General features: G+C 48.4%; 1 protein-coding gene across 1 annotated transcript in view; it reads right to left on the bottom strand.

Annotated features, from left to right (window-relative positions):
• The window catches only part of ATP6V1C1 (ATPase H+ transporting V1 subunit C1), a 45,419-nt gene extending 33,270 nt beyond the window's left edge, over positions 1 to 12,149 (bottom strand). Inside the window, exon 1 of the mRNA XM_077270984.1 lies at positions 11,868 to 12,149. The gene's annotated coding sequence lies outside the window, so the exon portion shown is untranslated. The remainder of the gene's footprint in view (positions 1 to 11,867) is intronic.
• Between the last annotated feature and the right edge of the window lie 730 nt (positions 12,150 to 12,879).

Raw genomic sequence — 12,879 nt, 5'->3', positions numbered from 1 at the left:
TATAGCTTAAGAAATGGGGCAGGACAGTCATGTGATCCTTGGATGAGTGTTTATGATGGGGCAGTAGAGGAAAAATATATATATGATTTTGAAATCTGGAAGGAAGCTAAGCCCCACGAGAAGTCCCTGCCCCTAACCAGTAGTCACAGCAGGCCATCTACAGCCCCATTATTACGGTATATCTCCTGTCCATAAGCCAATAACCCCCCAGTAGCCACAGCAATCTCTCAGCCCTCCTGGCATGTAGAAATAACAGCAACATTACCACCCTGCCCACCCCCTCCCAGAAGCCACATTAACACTTACTCCTCCAAATTTCCACCTCTCCATCCCCTCTAGGAAGTTAAAGCCATAATCCCACACCAAAGCTTACAAGTACCTTCACCTGACAAACCCCTCACTAGAAACAGCCTCAATACCCCATTATCTCTCATTAAACACAGCCACAACTTCTTCCCTTTCAGTAGACACAACTACAATAACCCCCAGTCCACCCCTCACAATACTAAAAGGCAAAATCTCCTTAGCCCACACCCTATCAATTGTCAAAGCCACAAAGTCCCCAGCCCACTCCCTATCAATAGTCACAGCCACAATGTCCCCAGCCCACCCCTATCAATAGTCACAACCACAATGTCTGTTGTGAACTCTGTTTTTGGGCTCCCTCTAGTGGTCACAAGCGGTACTGTGTAGTGTTGTCTTTCTGCAGGTTGGCAGCATCAGCTGGTTCGTTATCCTTGGTTGGTTTCCTATTTAGTTCACCTGGATACTCAGTTCCTTGCCTGCTCTCAATGTATTCAGTGCTCTTCAGATTCCTTGTGACTACCTTGCTCCCAGTCTCTCCAAGACAAGCTAAGTTTTTGTTTGATCATTTTTTGATTATCAGCATTTATTATGTTTTTAGTCCAGCTCGCTAAAATGTGATTTCCTCGCTTGCTGGTTGCTCTAGGGCAGGGGTCCCCAACTCCAGTCCTCAAGGCCCACCAACAGGTCATGTTGTCAGGATTTCCTTAGTCTTGCCCAGGTGATAATTGCATCACCTGTGCAATACAAAGGAAATCCTGAAAACATGATCTGTTGGTGGGCCTTGAGGACTGGAGTTGGGGAACACTGCTCTAGGGGACTGAGTTTCTTCCCCCCACACCGTTAGTTGGTGCGGGGGTTCTTGAAATCTCAGTGTGGATATTTTGTAAGGGTTTTTTACTGACCGCACAGACCCCTTTACTATTTTCTGCTATCTAGTATTAGTGGGCCTCATTTGCTAAATCTGCTTTCACCCCTGTGTATGTGCCTTCCTCTTACCTCACCGTTATTATATGTTGGGGGCTTCTATTTCTTTGGGGATTATTTCTCTGGAGGCAAGAGAGGTCTTTCTTTCTCTCTAGGGGTAGTTAGTTCCTCAGGCTGGCTCGAGACGTCTAGGATTTTTAGGCACGTTCACCGGCTACTTCTAGTGTGTTTGTATAGGTTCAGATTTGCAGTCAGTCCAGTTTGCCACCTCCCTAGAGCTTGTCCTATGTATGTTACTTAGCTGGAGTAATTTGTGATCCTCAACCACTAAGGATCATAACAAATGTCCCCAGCCCACTCCCTATCAATAGTCACAGCCACAATGTCCCCAGCCCACTCCCTATCAATAGTCACAGCCACAATGTCCCCAGCCCAGTCCCTATCAATAGTCACATCCACAATGTCCCCAGCCCACTCCCTATCAATAGTCACAGCCACAATGTCCCCAGCCCACTCCCTATCAATAGTCACAGCCACAATGTCCCCAGCCCACTCCCTATCAATAGTCACAGCCACAATGGCCCCAGCCCACCCCCTATCAATATTCACAGCCACAATGTCCCAAACCCACTCCCCATCAATAGTCACAGCCACAATGTCCCCAGCCCAGCCCCTATCAATATTCACAGCCACAATGTCCCCAGCTCACCCCTATCAATAGTCACAGTCACATGGTCCCAAGCCCACTCCCTATCAATAGTCACAGCCACAATGTCCCCAGCCCACTCCCTATTAATATTCACAGCCACAATGTCCCCAGCCCACCCCCTATCAATATTCACAGCCACAATGTCCCAAACCCACGCCTTATCAATAGTCACAACCACAATGTCACCTGCCCACCCCCTATCAATAGTCACAGCCACAATGTCCCAAACCCACTCCCTATCAATAGTCACAGCCACAGTCCCCAGCCCACTCCCTATCAATAGTCACAGCCACAATGTCCCCAGCCCACTCCCTATCAATAGTCACAGCCACAATGTCCCCAGCCCACTCCCTATCAATAGTCACAGCCACAACGTCCCAAACCCACTCCCTATCAATAGTCACAGCCACAACGTCCCAAACCCACTCCCTATCAATAGTCACAGCCACAGTCCCCAGTCCACTCCCTATCAATAGTCACATCCACAATGTCCCCAGCCCACTCCCTATCAATAGTCACATCCACAATGTCCCAAACCCACGCCTTATCAATAGTCACAACCACAATGTCACCTGCCCACCCCCTATCAATAGTCACAGCCACAATGTCCCAAACCCACGCCTTATCAATAGTCACAACCACAATGTCACCTGCCCACTCGCTCTTCTCCCGCAACCACAATTAATTTAGGCCTTGTTTCATGTTAAGCCTTATTGAAACACACAAGTGTAGTGGCTGCATACATGACATTAACGTGAAACTTTTCAATGCACTTACACCAGAAAAAGTAAGGATTTCATAGAAAATCCCATCCCCCCAAAGTTAAATAATTCTGTCATACAGTGTTCCGTCACACAGCTAAAAAGGACTAGATGGAAGCTGGAACTGCTCAGAGAACAGGGCCCCACTAATGTAAAAGAATGAAGAGGGCAGTGAATGCACGGCCACCTCTCCACTGACAGCAGAGAATTTGCACAGTATTTTTTGAGTGCAAATTCTCGGGTAAAATCCACAACATTTTGAACTCGTTATGAATCAACCCTGTAAGTAAACCCTTTTATGTGCACACGTAGGAAATGTGGTGCAGAATTTTCTGCACTAAATCTGCATCTGCAGATTTGATGCAGTTTCTGTGCAGTTTCTATGCAGTTTCTGCGCAGATTCTATGCAGTTTCTGTGCAGTTTCTATGCAGATTCTATGCAGTTTCTGCGCAGTTTCTGCGCAGTTTCTGTGCAGTTTCTGTGCAGTTTCTGTGCAGTACAATGTAAATCAATGGGAAAAAAAAAAAAGCTGTGCACATGGTGCAGAAAAATCTGCAGCAGAAACGCTGCAGAACTGCACAAAAGAAGCGACGTGCACTTCTTTGAAATCTGCAGCGTTTCTGCGCAGATTTTTCTGCACCATGTGCACAGCTTTTTTTTTTTCCCATTGATTTACATTGTACTGTAAATCACAGTGCAGTTCTGCAGCGTTTCTGCAGCAGAAAAATCTGCTGCAGTTCTGCACCAATTCTGCACTAAATCTGCATCGTGTGCACATACCCTTTCACTCAAGATTTGTTGGAAAATTTTTGCACTGTTTCATTCATTCGAAGGGGACCTGGAGAAATACAAGCACATTGTACAAACATAACCCTATCCATTAATAAATATCTCATAGGGTTTTCCCAAATCATGGTGACTAAAAATGTGCATAGACCAACTGAACTGGTGCGTCACACTGCAGGGCAAAGAGTCGCTTTCATATGTACAGGGGTCCTGAAGATTCTTTTTTTCTCATACAGAAAAAAAAAAAAAAAAAAACAGTTTCTCATCAGCATGCTGGAGCTCCATTTTCATTCATTGTTAGCCTGGTTGTCTTTTTTTCATACAATCAGTGTGCATATATTTTTCTTGTATGCAAAAAGTTAAAATAAAATCATCTCCTGCCCAATAAAACAGTAAATAATGGACAGCTCATGGAGGAAACATGTTTCATGGACCCACTGACTTTGATAAGTGACTCTGAAAAAAAAACAAGCATGCCTCAGTTTCATCCGGTGAGGATGATTCTCTAAGCTGTAGGACTGTGTAAGAAGTAAGGACCAGAGCCGCTGGTGCAGTTTAGCGAGCGACAAATGTACCGGTGAGGACCAGAACAGCAGGGTATGCAAGGCGGTAGACATATAGGTAGCGCTTGATGAAGCTGTGCAAACACACACAAATAGTAAATGTGCAGGAAACTGCTATCTGCCAGCAGGGAAATAGTTAATCACAGGAATGACAGGGGTAAATGCAGTCTGGCATCTTCCAGCAAGACAATGGTTAATAGCAGCAAAGTATAAATACTGGGACGTGTAGCAAGGAAATGAGTAACTGCAGAATAGCAGTGAATTATAGGCAAACTGGAGACTTGCTTGAAAAGATGTGTTACCTTGATTGCAGAGACCAAATGTGAACAGCCCCGATAACTGTTGCAAAAGGTTAATAATATGCTATTTGATTGGGTGGTAGATGTAGACAACACACAGAAAGAAAAAGTAAATCTATAAAAGCATCACAAGGATCAAAGGATGGGGCGTCAGCCCTGCATTTTTTTCCCCTGACAGAATGGGAGGAGTAAATGAAGTCAAACAGCAAAAAGAGTGATCATTGGGATTCACACTGTGGGCAGATTAAGAATACTGCAAATGTTTTATGATCCATATAGATTTCAACATTCCTGCAGTGCTAATTTTAAAGTTAAATGTCCCAAATGAAGTAATATTGTCGGAACTCCTTGGAGAGAAAAAAAAGCAGGGAGAATTTTTAGATTCTGAAGAATTTTCTAATAGAACCGATAGCAGAAGCATCCACTTCTAGGAGGAACACATCTATCTACATCAGAGTGGAGTCGAGCTAGAGCAGTGGAGAAACATGATTTAAGTTGCGTGAACTGCAGAATCCCAACAGTTCCGAGAATGAACTTCCTTCCGACAGAGCAGTAAGAGAAGCTCAAAAAAGAAGAGAGTGTCCAGCTTCACCGAATCCGTAAAAAAGAGTTTTCTTTATTCACAAACTTTAACCATAGAGGATACAGACTTCAGCACGAACCATATGGGTAAGAATCTCAACGCGTTTCTGGAGAGGAGACTGAGCTCCCTTAATCATGACATGTCATATCATGATTAAGGGAGCTTAGTCTCCAGAAACGCGTTGAGATTCTTACCCATATGGCTCGTGCTCAAGTCTGTATCCTCTATGGTTAAAGATTGCGAATAAAGAAAACTCTTTTTTACGGATTCGGTGAAGCTGGACATTCTCTTCTTTTTTGGACTTTATACGCCTGGGGTTTGGTTTATGCCATCATGGGTGAGCTGGCTTATATTTCTTCTTTCTAAGTAAGAGAAGCTACCACTGCGAGTAGTTTTTACCAAACTGAAGTTAGTTTACATAGCCTAGGAAATTAAGTGCTTTAAGACCAATGGGTTGTGGCCAATCCAAAATATATGAAACTTTCTCTTGGTCCATACGGAGACCTCCGGAAGATGATGTAACCGAGGAATCGCAGTTCATGGCGCTCAGAGACATTGTTATCGCTTGGCAAACAGATGGTTTTATAGCAACCTCTTCAAAATGGATCGGACATGAAGACAATGAGAGTCCACAAGTCTGGAGAACATTAGTATGTCATCCTGATCAACTAAGACTTACTGGTACAAGACACCACGAAAATTTCCTTAACAAAAGTTCTGGAACACAGGCGTGTTTTGCATAATATGAAAGCCTAGATATGAATAAAGACCATCACGGGTGTGGAAAGCTGTCGTCCATTTCTCTCCCTCTTTAATGTGGATATGGTAATAGCCTTCACACAAATTAAATTTTATGAAGATGGTAGCACCCTTAATCCAATAAAACAGAACCCAGATGAGGGGTGATGGATAATTTTTTTTGTGTGCAATTTTAATCAGTCCCTGACTACATAACGGTCTCAGAAGAAGCCTGCATCAGCTGGAGACGTAAAGTACCTTATCGGATGAAAACCCTTTTCCTGATTCTCTTTAATATAAGAGGACAAGGCCTTAGTCTTGGAGGAGAGATGATAAACTGTCCACCTTGATGGTTCAGTACTAGTGATGAGCGAATATACTCGTTACTTTAGATTTCTCGAGCACGCTCGGGGGTCCTCAGAGTATTTTTTAGTGCTCGGAGTTTTAGTTTTTCTTGCCGCAGCTGAATGATTCACATCTGTTAGCCACCATAAGTACATGTGGGGATTCCCTAGCAACCAGGCAACCCCCACATGTAATTATGCTGGCCAACAGATGTAAATCATTCAGCTGCGGCAAGAAAAACTAAAACTCCGAGCACTAAAAAATACTCGGAGGACCCCCGAGCGTGCTCGAGAAATCTCGAGTAACGAGTATATTCGCTCATCACTATTCAGTACCTGGAAAAAAGGGGTACGACGTAGTTAATGGATGATGTGGAGGTACTGTCTTGGCGTTCTGGTTGGAAAAAGACATGTCCAAAGTTCTGGTAAGAAGCAGACATGTTGGAGACAATGGGGGAATAGTGGAGTTTCAGAGCAGCTGGTAGAGTTTTGAGGCAATTTTGAAAGCAATATGATCTCTACTGGGCGATCTGGTCAGAAGACTAATCAATAACACCGAAGTCCCAAAGCACCGGTGGGTCTGAAAGCGGCAAAACTAAAAAAGAACGAAGAAGAAATGTCCTCAATGTGAACTTCTCATATCTGAAGTAACACTTTAACAGTCCTAAATTAAATTATACTGCCGGGAATTGTCACTATTCATGGAGATTAGTTTCAGAGGCGTTCGCAAAGAACAAAAGGAACTCTTAGCCCTTTATCAACCTCTCACTAAAGTTCTCAACAGCTCTGCAATCAATGTCTCGTCCCGTAAACTCAAAGGAATTAAAAATAATAAAACAAAGGTACAACAAGATTGCCTGTAGTAAATAGTTAGCCCTCCTTTACATCGAGGGTCTGTAATTTCCCTGTTTGGTCTTGAGTTTGGGACATTCCCTGCACGGATGATCCTTTTCACCACAATAGAGGCATAGCCCTTCTGTACATTCAAGGGATCATTCGGCCGACAACAATTTCTTCCAGACAGTTTGCATGGTTTCTTGTAAGGCTTCTATAAGAGAAGATTTAGAAAAAGCTTTAGAATGCAATTGAGCTTTTCCCTTGACCTCTCTAACATATAAGTCCATAAGGGAAGCGAGAGAAATCTGGTCAAAAGGGATGATGGCAAATTCCTATCAGCAAGTTAGTGTTTTATCCGACTAGAGAGATTGGCAGGGCACTTTTTCGAGAGAGCGTCATTGTTCCAGGCCACTTCTAATCACAAGGTAGGAAAATGAATGACAGTGTCTCATAGTATTAGTCCCGTGTCTAAACCGGAGAATGTCATGAGCCGTACAATGGACACGGCCAGGTTCTTCAACCACTATATGAAAGGCATTGAGAAAGGAGGTCAGAAAATACTTTACAGGATAGTCCGATTCCCATAACGGTGAGGCCAAAGTGTCTCCAAACCACAAAGAAAGAATATAAAAATTGTTGGGTACAAAGTTAAAAGTATACAGTGCATTGGTAGACAAAGCCCTTAGGATTTCCATATAAACAAGTAGGTGTAGGCGGCTGTGGAGTTGTGTGTGCGCCGGATGAGAGGACGGCTGTGGCAGGGATTGGGGATTCAGAGGTGCAACAGCACGAGTTTGAGGCAGTGCATGCATATGAGTTGGTCACGCACAGCCTGGACAAGCTCTCGTTGACATAAGTCCTGATAAGTCCTCCGTATCCAACTGCAACAGTGTTGATGTCTCTCCCCGAGGATTCCACTGCATACTCACCCGATGAGCTGGATTTTCTAAGCCATAGGTCTGGGTGAGCAGCACGGATAGGAGGAAGTGATTTAAAAGAGCGGGTCTTGATGGACGACACATGGATAAGCGAGGACCAGGTCAGCAGGATGACGGACAAGCAAGTGGAGCAGGTAGTACCAAATGAAGCTGAGCCAGATGGGCAGATAAAAATGGGAAGAGTAAATGTGTAGGAAACTGGTTTCTTTCAGCAGGGAAAAAGTTAACTACATGAATTAAAAGAGTAAACGCAGTCTGGTGTCTTCCATAAGGGCAATGGTTAATAGAAGATGTAGATGATCTATGACTTGAAGCAAGGAAACAGTTAACCACAAGGAAACCTTGACGAATAAGAAGACTGAATACTTGCTTAAAGAGATGCATTACCTTGATTGCAGAGGCTAAGTGTGGACAGCACTGGAAACAGTTGTGAGACATTTGCAAATTGATTGGAAGATATGGACAAAACCTAGTAAGCTGGGTTAAGTTAGTAGTAGTAGTAGATGTACTACAAAATGAGTTGGCCTCAGGAGACAGGAGCAAGGAGCCAAGACAGGTAACATGTCCATTTTTTATACCATCACAGATAAAACTTCCCATTCAAATCAACGAGTTCAGAAAAAAAAAAAGACGGAGAGCACACCAATACCATCCGTGCATTATCCAAGTTTAAGAAGTATAAGAAGCATGGAAATGTTTTATTTTTCTGCAAACAGATGTTACATTAATGGAAAAAATAGCCTACAGATCAGATCCAGCACACTGATAGAAACCGGCCTGTTAAGGATTTATGTAGAGATCAGTGACTGCCCAGTGCGCTGGAATGCTGATATGTTACATGAGTGTCTGCCAATCAGTGCCCACTGCAGTGATGTGTGAGCCACAGTGACCTCAGCACAGCGGGCAGTGACCGGCTGGCACCATAGGGGGCGACACATCCTGGAGTGCAGTGAAAGTTCTACAGTAGGAACAGTGTAGAAGAATTTCACTATTTCAGCCCCTTCTTGGGTGAGTTTGTTATTTCATCCGCAGAAAACACAATTAAAGGTTCGAAACATGTATTTCTTTTATTTTAAGTGTTAATACAACGTACAGTTCTGGAAATCATGGACGTCACGTTATATTACTTCCCTGTTAGGCAATCAGAGCACTGAGAGGAGTGTGGTCAGAAGCTTCCTGTCACGAGTGACACAATCTGCGCGATGAGGAGACAGCAGGGCCGCGTCACCCATCATGTACAATCCACGTACCCGAAAGAAACATCTCATTCATGGTACTCAGTGTACACAAGGCTGAAACCAGACGTCTGTAAAACAATGGGCAAATATAAAACGCGATGTCCTGGGCTGCCGAGGACCTCCTGACCCAGACACACAGATCAGAGGCATGTATGAAGAGGTCTGTTCGGGTCAGGAGAGCCGCAGCCGGTCTGGACTCGCACCGTGTTCCACTGACGCCTGAAATCGGCATTACTCTTTACAATGCACCGACATGTTACTGTCCTGTGTACGGCTGCACTCTACCTGAGACACTAGATCAGATGTCTGATAAAAAACAAAGCCCGAGCAGGCTGGGAGATTGGGGGGCAGGAAAAGGGAGGATAGGGTAGGCCAGGCATAGGGACGGACATGGTGAGGGGCACATGCAAGCGGGGCCGGACGCGGCAAGGGGGACCCAGGCACAGGGCCGGGCGTGGCAAGGGGGACCCAGGTACGGGGCCGGACGCAGCAAGGGGGACCCAGGCACAGGGCCGGACGCAGCAAGGGGGACCCAGGCACAGGGCCGGACGCGGCAAGGGGGACCCAGGCACAGGGCCGGGCGTGGCAAGGGGGACCCAGGTAGGGGGCCGAACGCGGCAAGGGGGACCCAGGCACGGGGCCGGACGCGGCAAGGGGGGGACCCAGGTACGGGGCCGGACGCGGCAAGGGGGATTTGCGCAGGAGGAGCATGGGCTGGACACGGTAGAGGGCCAGCGCAGGAGAGGTATAGGGCCGTACATAGTGGGGGACGTGAGCAGGAGGGGCACGGGGCCGTACATAGTGGGGGACGCGAGCAGGAGGGGCACGGGACCGGACACGGTAGAGGGCCAGCGCAGGAGAGGTATAGGGCCGTACACAGTGGGGGACACGAGGAGGAGGGGCACGGGGCCGTACATAGTGGGGGACGCGCGGAGTGGCACGGGACCAGACACGGTAGAGGGCCAGTGCAGGAGAGGTATAGGGCCGTACATAGTGGGGGGACGCACGCAGGAGAGGCACGGGGCCGGACACGGTAAGGGGGATTTGCGCAGGAGAGGCACGGGACCGGACACGGTAGAGGGCCAGCGCAGGAGAGGTATAGGGCCATACATAGTGGGGGACGCGAGCAGGAGGGGCACGGGGCCGTACATAGTGGGGGACGCGAGCAGGAGGGGCACGGGACCGGACACGGTAGAGGGCCAGCGCAGGAGAGGTATAGGGCCGTACACAGTGGGGGACACGAGGAGGAGGGGCACGGGGCCGTACATAGTGGGGGACGCGCGGAGTGGCACGGGACCGGACACGGTAAAGGGCCAGCGCAGGAGAGGTATAGGGCCGTACATAGTGGGGGGACGCACGCAGGAGAGGCACGGGGCCGGACACGGTAAGGGGGATTTGCGCAGGAGAGGCACGGGACCGGACACGGTAGAGGGCCAGCGCAGGAGAGGTATAGGGCCGTACATAGTGGGGGACGCGAGCAGGAGGGGCACGGGGCCGTACATAGTGGGGGACGCGAGCAGGAGGGGCACGGGACCGGACACGGTAGAGGGCCAGCGCAGGAGAGGTATAGGGCCGTACATAGTGGGGGGGACGCACGCAGGAGAGGTATAGGGCCGTACATAGTGGGGGGACGCACGCAGGAGAGGCACGGGGCCGGACACGGTAAGGCTACGTTCACATTTGCGGTCAGCGCCGCAGCGTCGGGCGCCGCAGCGGCGCCGCATGCGTCATGCGCCCCTATACTTAACATGGGGGCGCATGGACATGCGTTGTGCTGCGTTTTGCGCCGCATGGCCGCAAGCGTTGGACGCAAGAAACGCTTCAAGTTGCATTTTTTTTGCGTCCAACTTGCGGGCAAAAACGACGCATGCGGCGCAAAACGCAGCGTTTTAGCGTGCGTTTTGCCGCGTTTTTGTTTGCGTTGTGCGCTGCGGCGCCGACGCTGCGGCGCACAACGCAAATGTGAACGTAGCCTAAGGGGGATTTGCGCAGGAGAGGCATGGGACCGGACACGGTAGAGGGCCAGCGCAGGAGAGGTATAGGGCCGGACATACTGGGGGACACGCGCAGGAGGGGCACGGGGCCGGACACGGTAAGGGGGATTTGCGCAGGAGAGGTATAGGGCCGTACATAGTGGGGGACGCACGCAGGAGAGGTATAGGGCCGTACATAGTGGGGGATTTTCGCAGGAGAGGTATAGGGCCGTACATAGTGGGGGACACGCGCAGGAGGGGCATGGGGCTGGACACGGTAGAGGGCCAGCGCAGGAGAGGTATAGGGCCGGACATACTGGGGGACACGCGCAGGAGGGGCACGGGGCCGTACATAGTGGGGGACACGCGCAGGAGAGGTATAGGGCCGTACATAGTGGGGGACACGCGCAGGAGAGGTATAGGGCCGTACATAGTGGGGGACACGCGCAGGAGAGGTATAGGGCCGTACATAGTGGGGGACACGCGCAGGAGAGGTATAGGGCCGTACATAGTGGGGGACACGCGCAGGAGAGGTATAGGGCCGTACATACTGGGGGACACGCGCAGGAGGGGCACGGGGCCGGACACGGTGGAGGGTCCATGCAGGAGGGCCATGGTATTGTGGCCAAGAGAAAATGGGCAGCTATACATGACTCTAGGCAGGAATGTAGTAAGTCAGGAGTCACGAGGGCCATCACTGGACATGATCGGTTCTCACATTTCAGGAACCATTTGCAAACTACAATCTCCATCATCCTTGTGGTGTAATGAGCCATTTACTGTACACACCTGTATCCATCACACACAGTGACAGGCCACTCTGTGCACGCTGCACCACACACCACACTACAATCCCCAGCGCCATACCTGGCTAGCACAGGACAGCTGTCACAGTCGGCACAGACAAGCGGCAGGTCAGCGCCTCAGATCTCCGCCATCCTCTCACTCACAACCTACTGCCCCCTCTACGTACGAGAAGGAACACAAGTGGTGACAATCACGGCTTCCAGGCGTTCGCCTTTCACAGCCGCACGGCAGCCATGTTCCAGAAGTCATATTCTATAGCAGTATATAACCAGTAGTTCGTATTGTCCTCAACAAGATGGCGCCATTCATGGAGACTAAAGAGAGGAGAGTCGTGCGCGCTCTGGTGTCCGTGAGCTCGTGTCATACAGCCGTCACATGATTGTATCAGCTGATACCGTACACGCCAAGGTCTGTCACCTCCCATCCCAGCTGTTATTCCCAGGAGAGGCCGCTAGGGGCCAGCCTAGTGATAGCTACAGGAACTGTATTACACCGCCACCTAGTGGCGAATGGTGGGTAAGTTTCTTTTGCTGCACGTTTCAGCTATGGCCGAGCCTGGTGCGTTGTGCTGCGTTTTATATGTGTATAATATATTTACATAGGGCTTATGTGTAAGGCTGTGTCCCCACTACCAGGAAATAGCAGCGTTTTAGAGGCAGCATATTTTCACTGTGTTCAAAACGCTGCATACTAATCACACAGTTAAATCTGCATGTGTTCAATGAACCGTGTGGATTTACTGCATCTAATGAATGGCTATGGATGAAACTATGAAGCGATGGCCAGGGGACCACCACGGTACAGGGAGACTACCATACACAAGATGAGGTGCAAACAACAAAGGGTAGATTTATTGGAAGGCAAGGAATGAAGTGGATGAGGAAGATGCAAACAGGGGTATGCAATGGCAAAAGATAATTTACAACAGTTGTATTCTTTAGCTTGTCTGTAAAATAGCACGGTGCTCCAATCTGTTACAGAATCAACATACGTCACACAAGCAAATGCAAATAATAAACAAATAATGATGCTACTCTACATATAACCTCCCTGGCCTTTACTAAGCAGGTCA

Source organism: Ranitomeya variabilis, chromosome 6 (assembly GCF_051348905.1).
Source record: "Ranitomeya variabilis isolate aRanVar5 chromosome 6, aRanVar5.hap1, whole genome shotgun sequence".
In the NCBI taxonomy this organism is placed as follows: Eukaryota; Metazoa; Chordata; class Amphibia; order Anura; family Dendrobatidae; genus Ranitomeya; species Ranitomeya variabilis.
Note: the sequence above shows the minus strand (reverse complement) of the source record. Positions and strands in the feature narration are given on the sequence as shown.